This window comes from Plecotus auritus (genome assembly GCF_963455305.1).
Source record: "Plecotus auritus genome assembly, chromosome: 2".
NCBI classification, from domain to species: Eukaryota; Metazoa; Chordata; class Mammalia; order Chiroptera; family Vespertilionidae; genus Plecotus; species Plecotus auritus.
This window is the reverse complement of record NC_137771.1, coordinates 184588176-184603811: the sequence shown is the minus strand read 5'-3', so window position 1 is coordinate 184603811 and position 15636 is coordinate 184588176. Positions and strand designations below refer to the sequence as shown.

General features: G+C 39.9%; 1 protein-coding gene across 8 annotated transcripts in view; it reads left to right on the top strand.

Annotated features, from left to right (window-relative positions):
- VPS8 (VPS8 subunit of CORVET complex) overlaps nt 1-15636 on the top strand; it is a 261243-nt gene that overhangs the window by 80889 nt on the left and 164718 nt on the right. The window lies entirely within an intron of this gene.

Here is a 15636-nt window from a genome sequence, read left to right as displayed (position 1 = left end):
CCCCTGGTCTAATATGTACTAAGGTCGACACTGGGCCATAGTGAGTAAAATATACATGATCCTTGCTATCTTAAAGTTTGCAGCCTAGTCAAAATAACTTTTCTTGTATATATTAACAGAAATATTTAGAAGAAGTCTAGGGGTTTTGAAGTTGAAGAGTGGGTGCAGTTCATATCTTTTCACATCTCCCTTTGATACTTATAAGTTTGAAGATAAGGACAGATACAGTGTTAACATTTGGAGGGGTCAGAGGAAGATTGGGTTTCCTGAAATGTACTCTTTAATGCCACAGTAGGGGCTTCTGGCAGAGTAACTTTTATTGCTGTTTGCCTGAAGGTTCATTAAATTTACCAGTAAAGAAGAGAAATAAACCCAGATAAATTTTTAAAAATAGATAATTTAGGAGGAAAATGTAGGTATAAAGAAAGCATTTAGGAACAAAACTGTTGGAGAATGATACATTATATATAAATTATTTTGTATACCAATGCAGTATACATAGTATAGAAAACAATATTTTAATGAGACTATCTATTAACAAGAGGTGGTGGAGATGGTATTCAGAAAAGAACTCGGGCCATTATAGGGTATACTTTGTTGAAAAGAAACATCTAATAGGGAATGCTGGAAGGGGCTAATGAGTTGTGTGTGTGTGTGATTAGAAACCACGATGCTGGAGAAGAACATGAGAGAGCTATGAAAGAAAGAACAAAAGTGATGTTTTGATGGTGAAATATGAAAGAATCTCAGCATGACAAGGAATGTAGATGATGGTTTCTATACAAATTACAAAATTTACAGAGAAACAAACTGTAGTAGAATGTGTTCTTTAATCAGCTAGATCTCTGTGGGAAGTTTTATTCTGCTAAAAGAGTATCTGATAAAATTTTTGATTTATTAATAATTTGGTCTCATGAAAGGTAAACATAGTGGGAACCATTATTCTGGATTTACTCTACCATTGATTGGCAAGTGGGAGGAATAGACTCTTGAGAGAAAACTGGTTACTTTATTTAAAAATTGTAATAATGATGAAAAATACTTATCATGAATTCTGTATTTTTTAAAGCAAATATATCAGAAAAAAAATATGGGCACAATCTCATTGTTATAGGCGCCGAAAAACTAGCGGGTTCACAAAGAATAGCAAATTTTTAAATTTTGACATAGTAGCCACAATTAATCCAAAAAGAAAGGAAACAGGGAGGCTTGTTGAGAGAAGTATCTGTCTACAAAGCACAGAACAGCTACGAAATTGGAGAAAGGCAGACAACCAAAGATATGGCCAAAAGCATCATGAAGACTGTCAGAAAGGAGTATAGTACGATTCAGACTGTGCCTTCCAAAGTGCTGAGGGGTTTTGACAAAAATTCACTAAGTATATACTACATGCCAAATAATATGACATTCATTCTATTTAATTCTCACAAGAACCCAATGCAGTAGGTACTGTTTTAATTCCCATTTTAGAGTTGAGGACATTTAGACCTATAAAGATTAAGTGACTTCCCAAGGTAATATTACTGGTAAGTGGTGGGGCCAGGACTTCAATCTAAGTCTTTCTGACTTCAAAGCTCAGCTCTTAAATAACCACTGTACTATAAGGAAAGGATGGGTGACAAGGGGTGCTGTTAATAGGTGATCAAGATTGATAATTAGAGTAAACATCTAAGCCCTTTAATGCTTATTGTGTGGCAGGCACCGTTACAAACCCTTTATACATATTAACTCATTTAATTTTTATCATAACTCTGTAAGGTAGGTACTTATATTATTCCCCTTTATAAGTGAGACTGAGGCACAGAGAGGCTAAGTAACCTGTTTCAGATTACATAGCTCATAAATGATAGAGCTGGGATTACAATCTAAGCAGTTGGGCTTCAGGGTCCATATCTATTACAGTACAAAACTTTATATTTTGCTTTCATTTTCATGAGCACAGAGAATGGTCTTTAAAGTGGAAAAATATAAATATATTTATGAAAATAGCTGAAGCCCAGCATATGTGATATATACTTAGTTGTATTATCATTGTTCAAATCTCAAAACTTTTGAATTATAACCCAGGATACTGTTTGACCAATCTGAGCTATTATTGATAATTTGTCAGTAACTTTGGATCAATTTCCATTCTCAGTTAAGCATGGATGCCTAAGCTAAGGAGACACAATTTATGTCCCTCAGAAGGACTGTTTGCTTCTGGGAAAGGTGCTCTTCAGCCCATTAGGATGGGTGAAGTACATGCTTAGTTGGCCATAAATCTACTGTTTGAAGTGTATAATCTTAAATATCCTATATAATAAAGAGGTAATATGCAAATGGACTGTCACACCCTCACAAATGGCTGCCTATGACCAGGCCGGCAGGGGTTTAGTGAGGGATGACCAAAAGACTGAACAAGCAGGCTGCATGGGGCAGCCAGGCCAGCAGGGGGGTTAGTGAAGGATGACCAAACCACTGAATAAGCAGGCTGTGTGGGGCGACCAGTCTGGCGGTGGGGCAGTTAGGGGTGATCAGGTCGGCACACAGAGACAGTGAGGGGCGATCAGGTCAGCGGGAGGGTGAGGGGGTGGCAGTTAGGGCGACTAGGCAGGCAGGCAAGCGATTAGGAGCCAGTGGTCCAGGACTGTGAGAGCGATGTCTGACTTCTGGTTTAGGCCTGATCCCAGGGATTGGGCCTAAACTGGAAGTGGGGCATCCCCTGAGGGGTCCTGGAGAGGGTGCAGGCTGGGCTGAGGGGACACCCACCCTGTGCACAAATTTCATGCACCGGGCCTCTAGTTTAATCATAAAATAGTTTGACTCTAAAAGCATATTTTTTTTGGAAAGAAGAGTGAACTTCAGGAACTATCTACTGATAATCCCAATGTGGTTTGTGAACATTTTTTATGAGTTCACATAAAAATGTCTATGTTAAACTCATAAATTGCCTTTTTGAAAGGAATATGTGGACAGTATATTCATGGAATGCCTATTCCATAACATCTTGCTTTCATTAAGAGCATTTGTCTGGATTTTCCTTTATCCTCATGGCTGAAATAGATTTGTAAATAGTAAATAGATTAGTAAATAGTAAATAGATTTGTAGGTAAACATCCCTACCCAAAGAGTATTCTTTGGTGGTTTAGTATTAGTTACATCTTAAGCCTCTTTTATATCCAAGTTTTTATCTTTGATTTAGATGAAGACTTAGTGAGTGGCTTGTCAAATTTAGCTGGCACCAAGAAGTGCAATCAAAATCATTATGAGATGAAATTTAACAGGGGTAAACATTCAGACTTCATTAGATTTAAATAATTAACTTCCATGAGTACTGGATTGGGAAAATCTCGCTGGACAGGATTTCAGTTGACACCAACTTAGTATGAGCCAATGATGTGTTAGGGCCCAGATAAAGGAAAGTGATAGAACCCTTGGGCTACTTGTTAGAGATAAAACCCCTAAGATATTTTATAGACTGTTGACATACTGAGATATATCCCGGAACTGGGATGGTGGGAGGTTTTATGAATAGCAGTTAAAAAAAAAATACTGGGGATGTTTAATCTGAGGAGAAAAGAAATGGAGATATGCTGCCTTCAGATGATGTAGGGCTGTCATACGTGGACTTACGGTGTTACTGCAGAGGGCAGGCTAGTAGAAATTCTGAGATGTATTTCAGTTTAAAATGACCTGGTGCTGATGTAAGAGCTCTTGGATTATGCTATTGAATATTGAAATAAAAGGAGGATGTCAAATTGACCAGGAGTGTTTTTAAAAGACTGTCTTTGCTGACTGGGATGATTTGGGATTCTGTGTCAGTATCAAGAAACTGTCATTAGGAACAGGTAACCTGTATTCCAATTAAGGCTGGTTTCTGTTAGTCAAAATACTGAGAATTTGTGTTTTACCAGCAGGTGGCATTCATGCCTGCTGCCTCAGTATTAGTCTTCACCTTTGAGGAGGGGACTCACCTTTTCCTTAGAGTCAGAATATATAATGCCATTCAGTATTTCTGCTTTCCTCTAAAGACAAATTGGCATTTTTTTTCCTGTCCTAACTATAGAAAATAACTTTTGGATCTTGTGGCTTTTATTTATCTGAGAAAGATTTGAACCTATGATTATATTTTATTCATATAATAACTAGTAGACTTGAAAGGAATTCAAGTGTTCTTTGTCTCATACATGCTGAAACTCACTTTTTCTTCCAGCTAAGTCCTTCCCATTCTAAAACAATGTCAAACAGCAAACAGCCCTGGCCGGGTAGGTCAGCTTGTTAGAGCATTGTCCCAATATGCCAGTGTTATGGGTTTAATCCCCAGTCAGGGCACAAGAATGAACCAATGAATTCATAAATAAGTGGAACAACAAATTAATGTTTCATCCTCTCTCTCAAATCATCATCATCATCATCAACAACAACAACAACAATAATAATAAACAGCAAACAAATCCCTTCTTTGCCTCAAGCCATACGCAATAGCCTTAAGCCTCCTGTTGGTAACTTTTTTACAAAGCCAAACATCTTATAAGAGTTGTCTCCATTTCCTCATCTTCCTCTCATTCCATGCCTGTAAATTCTGTGGACTCTTTTATTCCTCATCTTACTGATACTCATTAGCATTCAACACAGTGAATGACTTCTTGAAACAGTCTGTCCATTGGGCTTCCCTGGTATCATACATTCAAGTTTCTTTTCTTTTTTTTTCCACCCAAGTTCCTATCAGCTCCATTTCTAATTCGATCCTGTTCTTTCTATTCTGTAACGCCTCCCTGCCCACAACTTTCCAATATTAATGTTTCAGTGACCAGCTGTATCAGTCAGGGTTCTTCAGAGAAACAGAATCAATAGAATGCTCGCGTGCACGCGCGCGCGCGCGCGCACACACACACACACACACACACACACACACACACACACCAATTTATCTTCTTTCAAGAACTTGGCTCACATAATTGTGGGGCTTGGCAAGCCTAAAATCTATAGAATAGGTCAGTAGGCTGGAAACTTAGAGGCAGGAGTTGATGGTTCGTCCTCCCTGCCCCCCCCCCCACCCCCTGCCCAAATCTTTATTGTTGAGATTTTTACAGATGCCCCCCCCCCTTTTTATCCCCATTGCCCCCCTTCACCCGGATCCCGCCCCATCCCAGGTCTTCACCACCCTGTTGTCTGTGTCCATGGATAATGCATGTATGCATTTAAGTTTCTTGGTTAATCTCTTCCCCCCGCCCCCCCCCTTTTCTCTGAGATTCATCCGTCTGTTCCATGTTTCTGTGCCTCTAGTTCTGTTTTATTCATCAGTTTATTTTGTTCATTAGACTCCTTGTTTATATATTTCGATTTTTAGATTCAATTATTGGTAGATATGTATGTATGTATGTATTGCCATTATATTCATATTTTTAATCATTTTTTTTTCTTTTTCTTAAGGAAGACCCTTTAACATTTAATGTAATACTGGTTTGATAGTAATGAAGTCTTTTAGCTTTGTCTTATTTGTGAAGTTCTTTATCTGACTTTCAATTCTAAATGATAGCTTTGCTGGGTAGAATAATCATGGTTGTAGGTCCTTGCTTTTTATCACTTTGAATATTTCTTGCCACTCCCTCTGACCTGCAAAGTTTCTGTTGAGAAATCAGCTGACAGTCACATGAGCACTTCCTTGTAGGTAACTTACTGCATTTCTCTTGCTGCTTTTAAGATTCCCTTTTTGTCTTTAACCATTTGCATTTTAATTATGATGTGTCTTGGTGTGGGCCACTTTGGGTTTCTCTTGTTTGCTATTATCTGCATTTCCTGGACTTGTACTAGTATATCTGTTTCTTTCACCAGGTAAGGGAAGTTTTCTGTCATTTTTTTCAGTTAGGTTTTCAATTTGTTGCTCCATCTCTTCTCCTCCTGGCACTCTCATGATACATATGTTGGTACGCTTGAAGTTGTCCCAGAGGCTCCTTACACTGTCTTCATATTTTTGGATTTTTTTTTTTTCTTTTTGCTCTTCTGATTGGGTGTTTTTGCTTCCTTGTATTCCAAATCGCTGATTTGATTCTTGTCTTCCTCTGCTGTCAATTACTGTAAATTATTTTTTATTTCAGTTAGCGTATCCTTCATTTCTAACTGGTCCTTTTTGGTGTTCTCACTGAGTTCCTTGAAGTCTTCATTAAGTTCCTTGAGCATCCTTATAACCATTGTTTTGAACTCTGTCTCTGGTAGTTTGCTTGCTTCCATTTCAATTAGTTCTTTTTCTGGAGATTTCTTCTGTTCTTTCATTTGTGACCTGTTTCTTTGTCTCTGCATTTTGGTGGCTTCCCTGTTTTGTTTTTATGTATCAGATAGAGCTGCAATGTCTCTTGGAATTACTAGAATGGCCTTGTGCAGTAGGTGTCCTATAGGGCATAGTGGCTCAGCCTCCTCAGTCACCTGAGCTAGGTACTCTAGGTGCACCCCTGTGGGGGCTGTGTGCATTGTCTTGTTGCAGTTGAGACTTGATTGCTGGAGGGATTGACCCCCAGGCCAATAGGTTATGTGGCCCAGCTGTGACTACAGCAGATGAGCTGCTGTGCAGGAAACACCCCTATGGAGCAGGACTTGCTTCAGTGGGGCTTTGGTGCTCACCAAGTCCACCCCTTGAGTGTGTTGCTTGTGGATATGGTAGGGTTGTAATTTGGTGTGGTTTGAAGCTGACCACTGGGTGCACTGGTTCTGGGGCCTCCTGGGAGGTGCAAAGTCAGCTACTTCCTGTGCCCTGCCTGGGGCCACCTGGCATGAGCTACAGAGAGATCTACAGATGGCTGCTACTTGTGTTGGGCTTGGAGGTTCCCAGTCAAAGCTCTGAACCAAAGCAGGGTGCTGCTAGTGTGGGGCCTGGGACCACTTAGCAAGAGTTACTGGGCATGCAAAGAGCAGCTGCTGCTTGTTTGAGAGATTTTAGGAAAGTCTGAAGCCTGAGCCAAGCCAGGCCATTCATATAGAAAGGCCACTGCAAACTACTTGGGTGAGGCTGCAAATTGGGTGGGGCATGGTCTCAGGGAATTAATCAAGGCTGGGCAAACAGTGTAGGCCGGGTTTATGGAGACTGAGATGTGCTGACTGCATTGTTGCAGGGAGGTCTCATCAAAGGAACAGTGACCTCTGCCAGCACTTTTGTCTGGGAGAAAGGTGCCCCCCAGTTCTTGCCCTGATGCCAGACAATTCAGTTTCTCCCCATATGTCCCTGGATCATTTCAAGCTGTTGCTCAGAGGGAGTGAGTCCAAGTAAGTCTGTGTGTCAGCCCTTTAAGAGGAATGCCTGGGATTCCAGCAACCCTCTGCGTCACTCAGCCACAATCCCCACTGGTTTTTACAGCCCGAAGTTATGGGAACTTCTCTTCCCAGCACTGAAACCATGGGCCAAGGAGTCTGATGTGGGTCTGGGACCCTTTGCTCCTCACTGGGTCCTCCACAGCTGAATTTCCCTCCCCATTAAAAAAAACATGCCACATGTGGGTGTCAGATCAGCCTGTTCCGTGCCTCCACCCCTCCTGCTAGTCTCAATGTGGCTCTTATTTCACTCTCTAGTTGTAGGACTTCCATTAGCCAGACTTCAGGCGGTTCTGAATGATGATTGTTCTGTAGTTTAATTGTAATTTTGATGTGTGATGCTTTGTTCTTGAGGCAGGATTTCTTCTCAAGTTTTTTTTTTCTATCTCTCTCACTACTTACTGACTTTCTCTGTTCATTCTTCCTCTTCTAGTAACCAGTAAATGTTAGGATTCTTCGCAGTACTCTTATTTCTGTATCAGTGTTTCTCAGGATCTTGTCTGTGGACCATTTGCTTCAAAATTAGTTGAGAAGCAGTTTCATGCATTTTGAATTATTTTATCTTTCTATACTCATGTTTGTTTGTTTATCAAATAAGGTAGAGTTGTAAATAAGTAAATATGAGGCATTTTATTAACATGTGTCAAGCTAAAGAGATTTGAAAAATAATATTATTTTAAAAGATGTTGAAACTAAAAGCCTTGCATTGTTATCAAGCTCTCCTTCCAGCTTCATTTATATTTCCATGGGAAGCATATCATTCAAGGCCACTGTTGTAGCAGCTGTTAGCATGTTTTTATATGAAAGTTCATGCCAAAGAGTGGATGGAGACTAAAGCTGATCACAGAGGAGGCAGTAGGAATTTCCTTGTCTAACTCATGCTTTCTTGAGATGAACTGAGGAAGGGAAAACTGAGTTGGTGTCCAGCACACTGTCTTATCCCCAAGTCTTGCATAAAATGCTGGTTCTGGGGAGTTAGGTTTTTCCTATATTATTTTATCATCATACCTGAAAAAAAAAGGAGAAATACATGCATACACATACATATACAGAGAGATATCTATATTTATATAGCCATTCACCATGTTTATATACTAATACTGGGATACCAGCTGCCTAGCTCTGATAGCCTGTGGAGATGTATGTATGTATGTGTATATATAAATTATATATGCATGTATCTGTGTTTATGAATGTTTATCTATTTTGGTGTATATTGGGCTTTGCTAAAATTTGGAATAATTTTTAAACAATGCAGTTTTCATTGTCTGATTGACTTTTACCATATAAATTATTGGAATTAATGCCATTGCTCCAGAAAGCAAAGGAATGTGTATCTACTATCTCATCTCTTTTCACATTATGCTTATAAAATAGGGAGAGCCAGAGATTATACCTTCAGGTGGCAGATGGTAAAATAGTCACAATGCAATAAAAGGATCTATTCAGTCACTCAAACAATTGACAGGCCTAAATTTAGGTCTTCTATCTGTCAGCTCAGTGTTTTATTCACATATTCACATTGCCTTCTTCATTAGGTCTTAAATATACACTGATATCTAGCAAGAAAAGTTATCTTCTTTGGCCAATTATAGGGATGTGCATTTACTTTTTTTATTTATTTTATTCTGGAGACCAAAAATTTAGCCATTTCTCAGGGGCTTCATGCAAGCTTTTGAGACCAAGAGAAATCTTCTTTATTTTTCATTCTAATTTTTGACTTATTTTTTAAAGATTTTATTTATTGATTTAGAGAGAGAAAGGAAACTTGATTTGTAGTTCCACTTATTTATGCGTTCATTGGTTGATTGTCGTAAGTACTCTGACTGGGGATGGCACCTGCAACTTTGACATATCAGAACGATGCTCTAATCAGGGCCCAAGAGGAATATTTTAAAAGTAGGCGCTGCTCATTATGTTTGTGTTGAAAGACTTGGGACAGTTAGCAAGCAGCACACAGCACAGCCTGATGTTAGGGGCAGAAGGGCTGGAAATTTGCATGAAGGTTTAATCTCTCAGCATTCCATGGAGACCAGGTCTAGCTGGATGGACTGAGGACTTCTCTATTCTCCTTTCTTTTAGGGTTCGCTTGAGAGCAGCCTTCCAAATGGGTTAAGTGGGGGGCGATCATCTGAATTTGGGCACCAGCTTTTCATGGTGGTTGTGCACTGGTTCTGGCTGGGAATGCCAGCTGCCCAACTCTGACTGCAGATCCTGTGGGAAGTTGAACACAAGTTTAGCCTTTGCCACTGGTGAGATGGAGAGCTACCCATCCTGCCTAGCTCATTTTCAGGCATGTAGGAGATTGCCACCAGGGGTTATCCACTGGACCGTCTACCTTGTCTTCATAATCAGAAAAGAAGGCTTGAAATTTGAAAATAGACTTGGCTTTAATATTTTATGTTTTTAAATGTTCAAAATTGCTAAAGACCTGGTTTCTCTAAGAAGCCAGATTGAAAGTGTTAATTTGGATTGTGTAGCCTTATTTAAGTGAGTTATGAACAGTTAGGGGCAAGCATGAGGATTGCGTGTATCTTTTTTTAATTAGAAATCTTCATTTGGGGGTAATTGAACATTCAGCTGTAAAAAAGAATACAAATATATACTTTTGTACCCTTAACTTGATTTTCCCTAATGGGAACATCTTGCAAAACTGTAGTACAATCGCATAACCAGGATGTTGACCAATACAGTAAAGATACAGAACATTTTCATCACCACACAAGCCCCTCATTTTGCCCTTTTATAGCCACCTCCACTTTCTTTCTGCCCCCACCTTCTCCTTAGGTCCTAGCAACTACTCATAGTTCTCCATTTCTATCATTTTGTTGTTTTAAAGAATGTTATAAAAATGGCACTTCATAATTTTTCTCTCTTAACTTTTATCATACACCATTGGTACTACTTTTTAAAAGTCTTTGTACCAGACAATAAAATATGTCTGTTTTGTTAAATATGTATCATTAGCACCTAGCAATGTGCCAGGTCCATAGTAGATGCTTCATATATGTACCAGAGGCCCAGTGCATGAAATTCATGCACAGGTAGGGTCCCTAGGCCTGGCTGGCATTCAGGGCCAACTGGTGGGGCAGTTGGGGTGGGCACCCGCCTTGGAGATGACCAGCGGGGGGTTGGGGGGGATGGTGCTGCCTGCTCACTGGCTGGTCTCCCCCCGCCCCCACTGCCAGTCACCTCCCTCTGTGGGGTGACCAGCGGGGTGATTGGGGGCCCCCCACTGGCACCCGCCTTGGCTGGCCTGGGGCCTGTGGGCTGGGGGTAGCTCCTGTGTTGAGCTGCCTGGTGGTCAGTGTGTGTCATAGCGACTGGTCATTCCACCAGTTGTTCTGCTGTTCAGTCAATTTGCATATTAGGATTTTATTATATAGGATGGTTGAATTTCACCGGTGTTTTGGTGTATATCCTTGTTTATAAGTGCTAGCCAGTTATATATCTACTAGAGGCCCGGTGCATGAAATTCGTGCATGGGGGTGTGTGTCTCTCAGCCCAGCCTGCACCCTCTCCAATCTGGGACCCCTCGAGGGATGTCCGACTGCCCGTTTATTCGGACATCCCTCTCACAATCCAGGACTGCTGGCTCCCAAATGCTCGCCTGCATACCTTCCTGATTGCCCCTAACCGCTTCTGCCTGCCAGCCTGATCACCCCCTAATCACTCCCCTGCCAGCCTGATTGATGCCTAACTGCTCCCCTGCCAGCCTGTTTGCACCTAACTGCCCTCCCCTGCAGGCCTGGTCACCCCCAACTGCCCTCCCCTGCAGGCCTGGTCCCCCCCAACTGCTTTCCCCTGCAGGCCTGGGTCGCCCCCAACTGCCCTTCCCTGCAGGCCTGGTCACCCCCAACTTCCCTCCTCTGCCAGCCTGGTCACCCCTAACTGCCCTCCCCTGCAGGTTTGATCACCCCCAACTGCCCTTCCTTGCAGGCCTGGTCCTCCCAACTGCCCTCCCCTGCGGGCCATCTTGTGGTGGCCATCTTGTGTCCACATGGGGGCAGTCATCTTTGACCACATGGGGTCAGCCATCTTGTGTGTTGGAGTGACGGTCAATTTGCATGTTATCCTTTTATTAGATAGGATTAGATAGGATAGAGGCCTGGTGCACGGGTGGGGGCTGGCTGGTTTGCCCTGAAGGGTGTCCTGGATCAGGGTGGGGGTTCCCTTGGCGCATGGGGTGGCCTGGGCGAGGGACCTGTGGTGGTTTGCAGGCCGGCCACGCCCCCCGGCGACCCAAGCGGAGGCCCTGGTATCTGGGGTTTATTTATCTTCTATAATTGAAACTTTGAAGCCTTGAGTGGAGGCCTGGGCCCGCCAGGGCTGCGGAAGCTTGGCTTCCTCCATCGCTGGGGGCAACCCAAGCCTCCTGCTCTCTCCAGCTCCGTGGTTGCCACCATTTTTGTTGGGATTTATTTGTCTTCTATAATTGAAACTCTGTAGCCTTGAGCAGAAGCCTGGGCCCGCCAGGGCAGGCAGAAAGCTTGGCTTCCTCCATTGCTGGGGGCAACCCAAGCCTCCTGCTCTCTCCGTGGCCTCAGCCATCTTGGTTGGGTTAATTTGCATACTCACTCCTGATTGGCTGGTGGTCGTGGCTTGTGGGTGTAGCGGCGGTACAGTCAATTTGCATATACTCTTTTATTAGATAGGATAGAATTGAGATAAACTGTACATAGTTGTATACTGGCTTCCATTCTTTTTTAAACATTAAATTAATTTTTGGATCAGTTATACATTCATATGATTCAAAAATCAAAAAGTATAAAAAAGTATATAGTGAAAACTCTCCCTCCTACCCTTAATGCCATCTGCTCAGTTCCCATCTGCTTATCACCATTGTTACTAAGTTTTAAGTATATTTCCAGATTTTCTTTACATAAATAGAAGCACATATACATATATTTACCTACCCACATATCATAAGTTCTCCTTCTTTAACACAAATGACAGAAAACTATATTTGTGATTTTGTATTTCGTTTCTTCCACTTAATATATCTTAGAGATCTTTTTATATTGGTTCATAGAGAATGCCAAAAATGCCCTTTTTTTGGAGTTGCATAATATTTCTTTATTTTTGATATTATTGTAAACAACATTTTTATTTCAATTTGAGCTTGTTCATGAATACAGTTGATTTTAGTATATTGATTTTCTGTACTGCAATCTTGCTAAGCTCAGTTATTAGTTCTAGCTATTTTTTTTGTATTTTCCATCAAATTATCTGCATAAACATTCATGTTGTCTGTTAATAAAGACAAAATTATTACTTCTTTTCTAGTCTTGATATCTTTTAGTTCTCTTTCTTGCCTTATTACACTGGCTCCAGTATGGCCTCCAGTATGATGTTGAATAGAAATGGTGAGAATTGACATCCTTATCTCTCTCAGTGCTGTGGGAAAGTATTCAGTCTTTGATTTATAAATATGATGCTCACTATTGGTTTTCAAAGATGCACTTTATCAGTTTTAGGACTTTTTCTTCTATTCTTGAGTTCCTAAGATTTTTTTTTCAGGAGCAAATGTTGTTGGCTTTTGTCAAATTCTTTTTTTGTATCCGTAGAGATGATCATATGATTTTTCTTTTTCATTTGTTAATATTCTGAATTATATTGTTGATTTTTTAAATTAAATTTTATTGGGGTGACGTTAGTCAACATGAAGATATAGGTTTCATGTGTGGATTACTAAATTACAAAATCTGTGTATAGCACCATGTGCCCACCATCCAAAGTCAAATCTTCTCCTGTCACCTCATATTAGGACAGCTTCTCCCCTCCCCTTTCTCTGGCAACCACCACACTGATGTTTGTGTTTGTAAGTTTCAGTTTTATACTCCTCATATGAGTGAAATCATATAGTTCTTAGCTTTTTCTATCTGACTTACTTCACTTCACATAATGTTCTCAAGTTCCATCCATGTTGTTGTAAATGACACTATTTCATCCTTTCTTACGGCCGTGTGGTACTCCATTGTGTATATATTACCACATTTTCTTTATCCAGTCCTCTATTGTAGGGCACTTTGGCTGTTTCCAACTCTTGGCCACCATGAATAATGCTGCAATGAACATAGAGGTGCACATATCTTAGCGTATAAATGATTTTGAGTTTTTCGGGTATATACCCAGGAGTGGGGTTGTTGGGTCATATGGTAGCTCTATTTTTAATTTTTTTGAGGAATTGCCAGACTGCTTTCCATAGTGGTTGTACCAGTCTACATTCCCACCAGCAGTGAATGAGGATTCCCTTTTTTTCCACAACCTCTCCAACATTGTCTTGTTGGTAATGGCCACTCTAACTGGTATAAGGTGGTATCTCATTATAGTTTTGATTTGCATTTCCCTGATTGCCAGTGAGATTGAACATCTTTTCATATATCTATTGGCTGTTTGTATGTCTTCTTGGGAGAGGTGTATTTTCAGGTCCTCTGCCCACTTTTTGATTGGATTGTTTATTTGTTTGGTTTTGAGTTTTACAAGTTCTTTATATATTTTGGAAATTAAACCTTTGTCAAAGCTACTGTTTGCAAATATCATCTCCCATCTGGTTGGCTGCCTGTTTGTTTTGTTGTCCATTTTTTTTGTTTGTTTTGTTTTTGCTGTGCAGAAGCTCTTCAGTTTGATATAGTTGCATTCATTTATTTTTGCCTTTACCTCCCTTGCCTTTGGGGTCAAGTCCATAAAATGTTCTCTACCACCCAGGTCCGTAAGTTTGGTACTTTTATTTTCTTCTATGTAACTTATAGTTTAGGTCTTATGCTTAGGTCTTTTACCCATTTTGACTTAATTTTTGTACATGGGAACAAACTGCAATCCAGTTTCATTCGTTTGCATGTGGCTTTTTAGTTTTCACAGCATCATTTATTGAAGAGACTATCTTTCCTCCAATGTGCATTTCTGGCTCCTTTGTCAAAAATTATCTGTCCATATATGTGTCATTTTATAGTTGGGCTCTCTATTCTGTTCCATTGATATGTGTATCTGTTTCTCTGCCAATACCATGCTGTTTTGATTATCGTAGCTCTATAGTATATTTTGAAGTCAGGTAGTGTGATACCTCCAGCTTCATTCTTTTTTTTCAGGATTGCTTTGGCTATTTTGGGTCTTTTGTGGTCCCATACAAATCTGATGATTTGTCGTTCTATTTCTTTAAAAAATGACATTGGGATTTTGATGGGGATTGCATTAAATCTGTATATTGCTTTGGGTAAAATGGCCATTTTAACTGTCTTGATTCTTCCAATCCATGAACATGGGGTATTTTTCTATTTCGTTGTATCTTTTTCAATCTCTTTTAATAATGTTTTGTAATTTTCAGTATATAGGTCTTTCACATTCTTTGTTAAGTTTATTTCTAGGTATTTCATTCTTTTGATTGCTATTGCAAAAGGAATTGTTTTCTCTCCATTTCTTTTTCTGAAGTTTTGTTGTTGGTATACAGGAAGGCAATGGATTTTTGCACATTGATTTTGTATCCTGCAACTTGACTATTTGCTTATTATTTCCAGTAGTTTTTTGGTAGAGTCTTTAGGGTTTTCTATATACAGCATCATGTTGTCCACAAAAAGTGAGTTTGAATTCTTGCTTTCCTATTTGGATGCATTTTATTTGTTTCGCTTGCCTTCTTACTCTGGCTAGAACTTCCCAGTGAGTAGGAGTTCTGAGAGGTGACATCCTTGTCTTGTTCCTGGGAAACAAGCTTTCAATTTTTCACCATTGAGTATGATATTGGCTGAGGGTTTACCATATATGGCCTTTATTATGTTGAGGTACTTCTATTCCTATTTTATTGAGTGTTTTATTCATAAATGGATATTGTATCTTATCAAGTGCTTTTTCTGTATCTATTCACAAGATCATATGATTTTAATCCTTTCTTTTGTTAATGTGGTGTATTATGTTGATTGATTTGCAAATAATGAACTATCCTTGTGCCCCTGAAATGAATCCCACTTGATCATGATGACTTTTTGAATGTTAAAAACCCTGCATTCTTGGGAATAAACACTCTTTATGATGTATACTCTTTGTGTGTGTGTGTGTGTGTGTGTGTGTAAACATCTGTGTTCATGAAGAATGATGGTTTGTTGTATTCTTTTCTTGTAATATATTTGCATGGTTTTGGTATCAAACTAATGTTAGTCTTATATAAGTAGTTGTGAATTCTTCCCTCCTTTTAAATTTTGTGGAAGTTTATGTAAATTTGGTATTGTTTCTTCCTTAAATGTTTGGTTGAATTCACCATTGAAAGTATCAAGGCCTTGAGTTTTCTTTGTAGGAAGGTTTTTAACTACAAATACAATTTATTTAATATGTTACCTATTTCTTCTTGCATGAGCTTTGGTATTT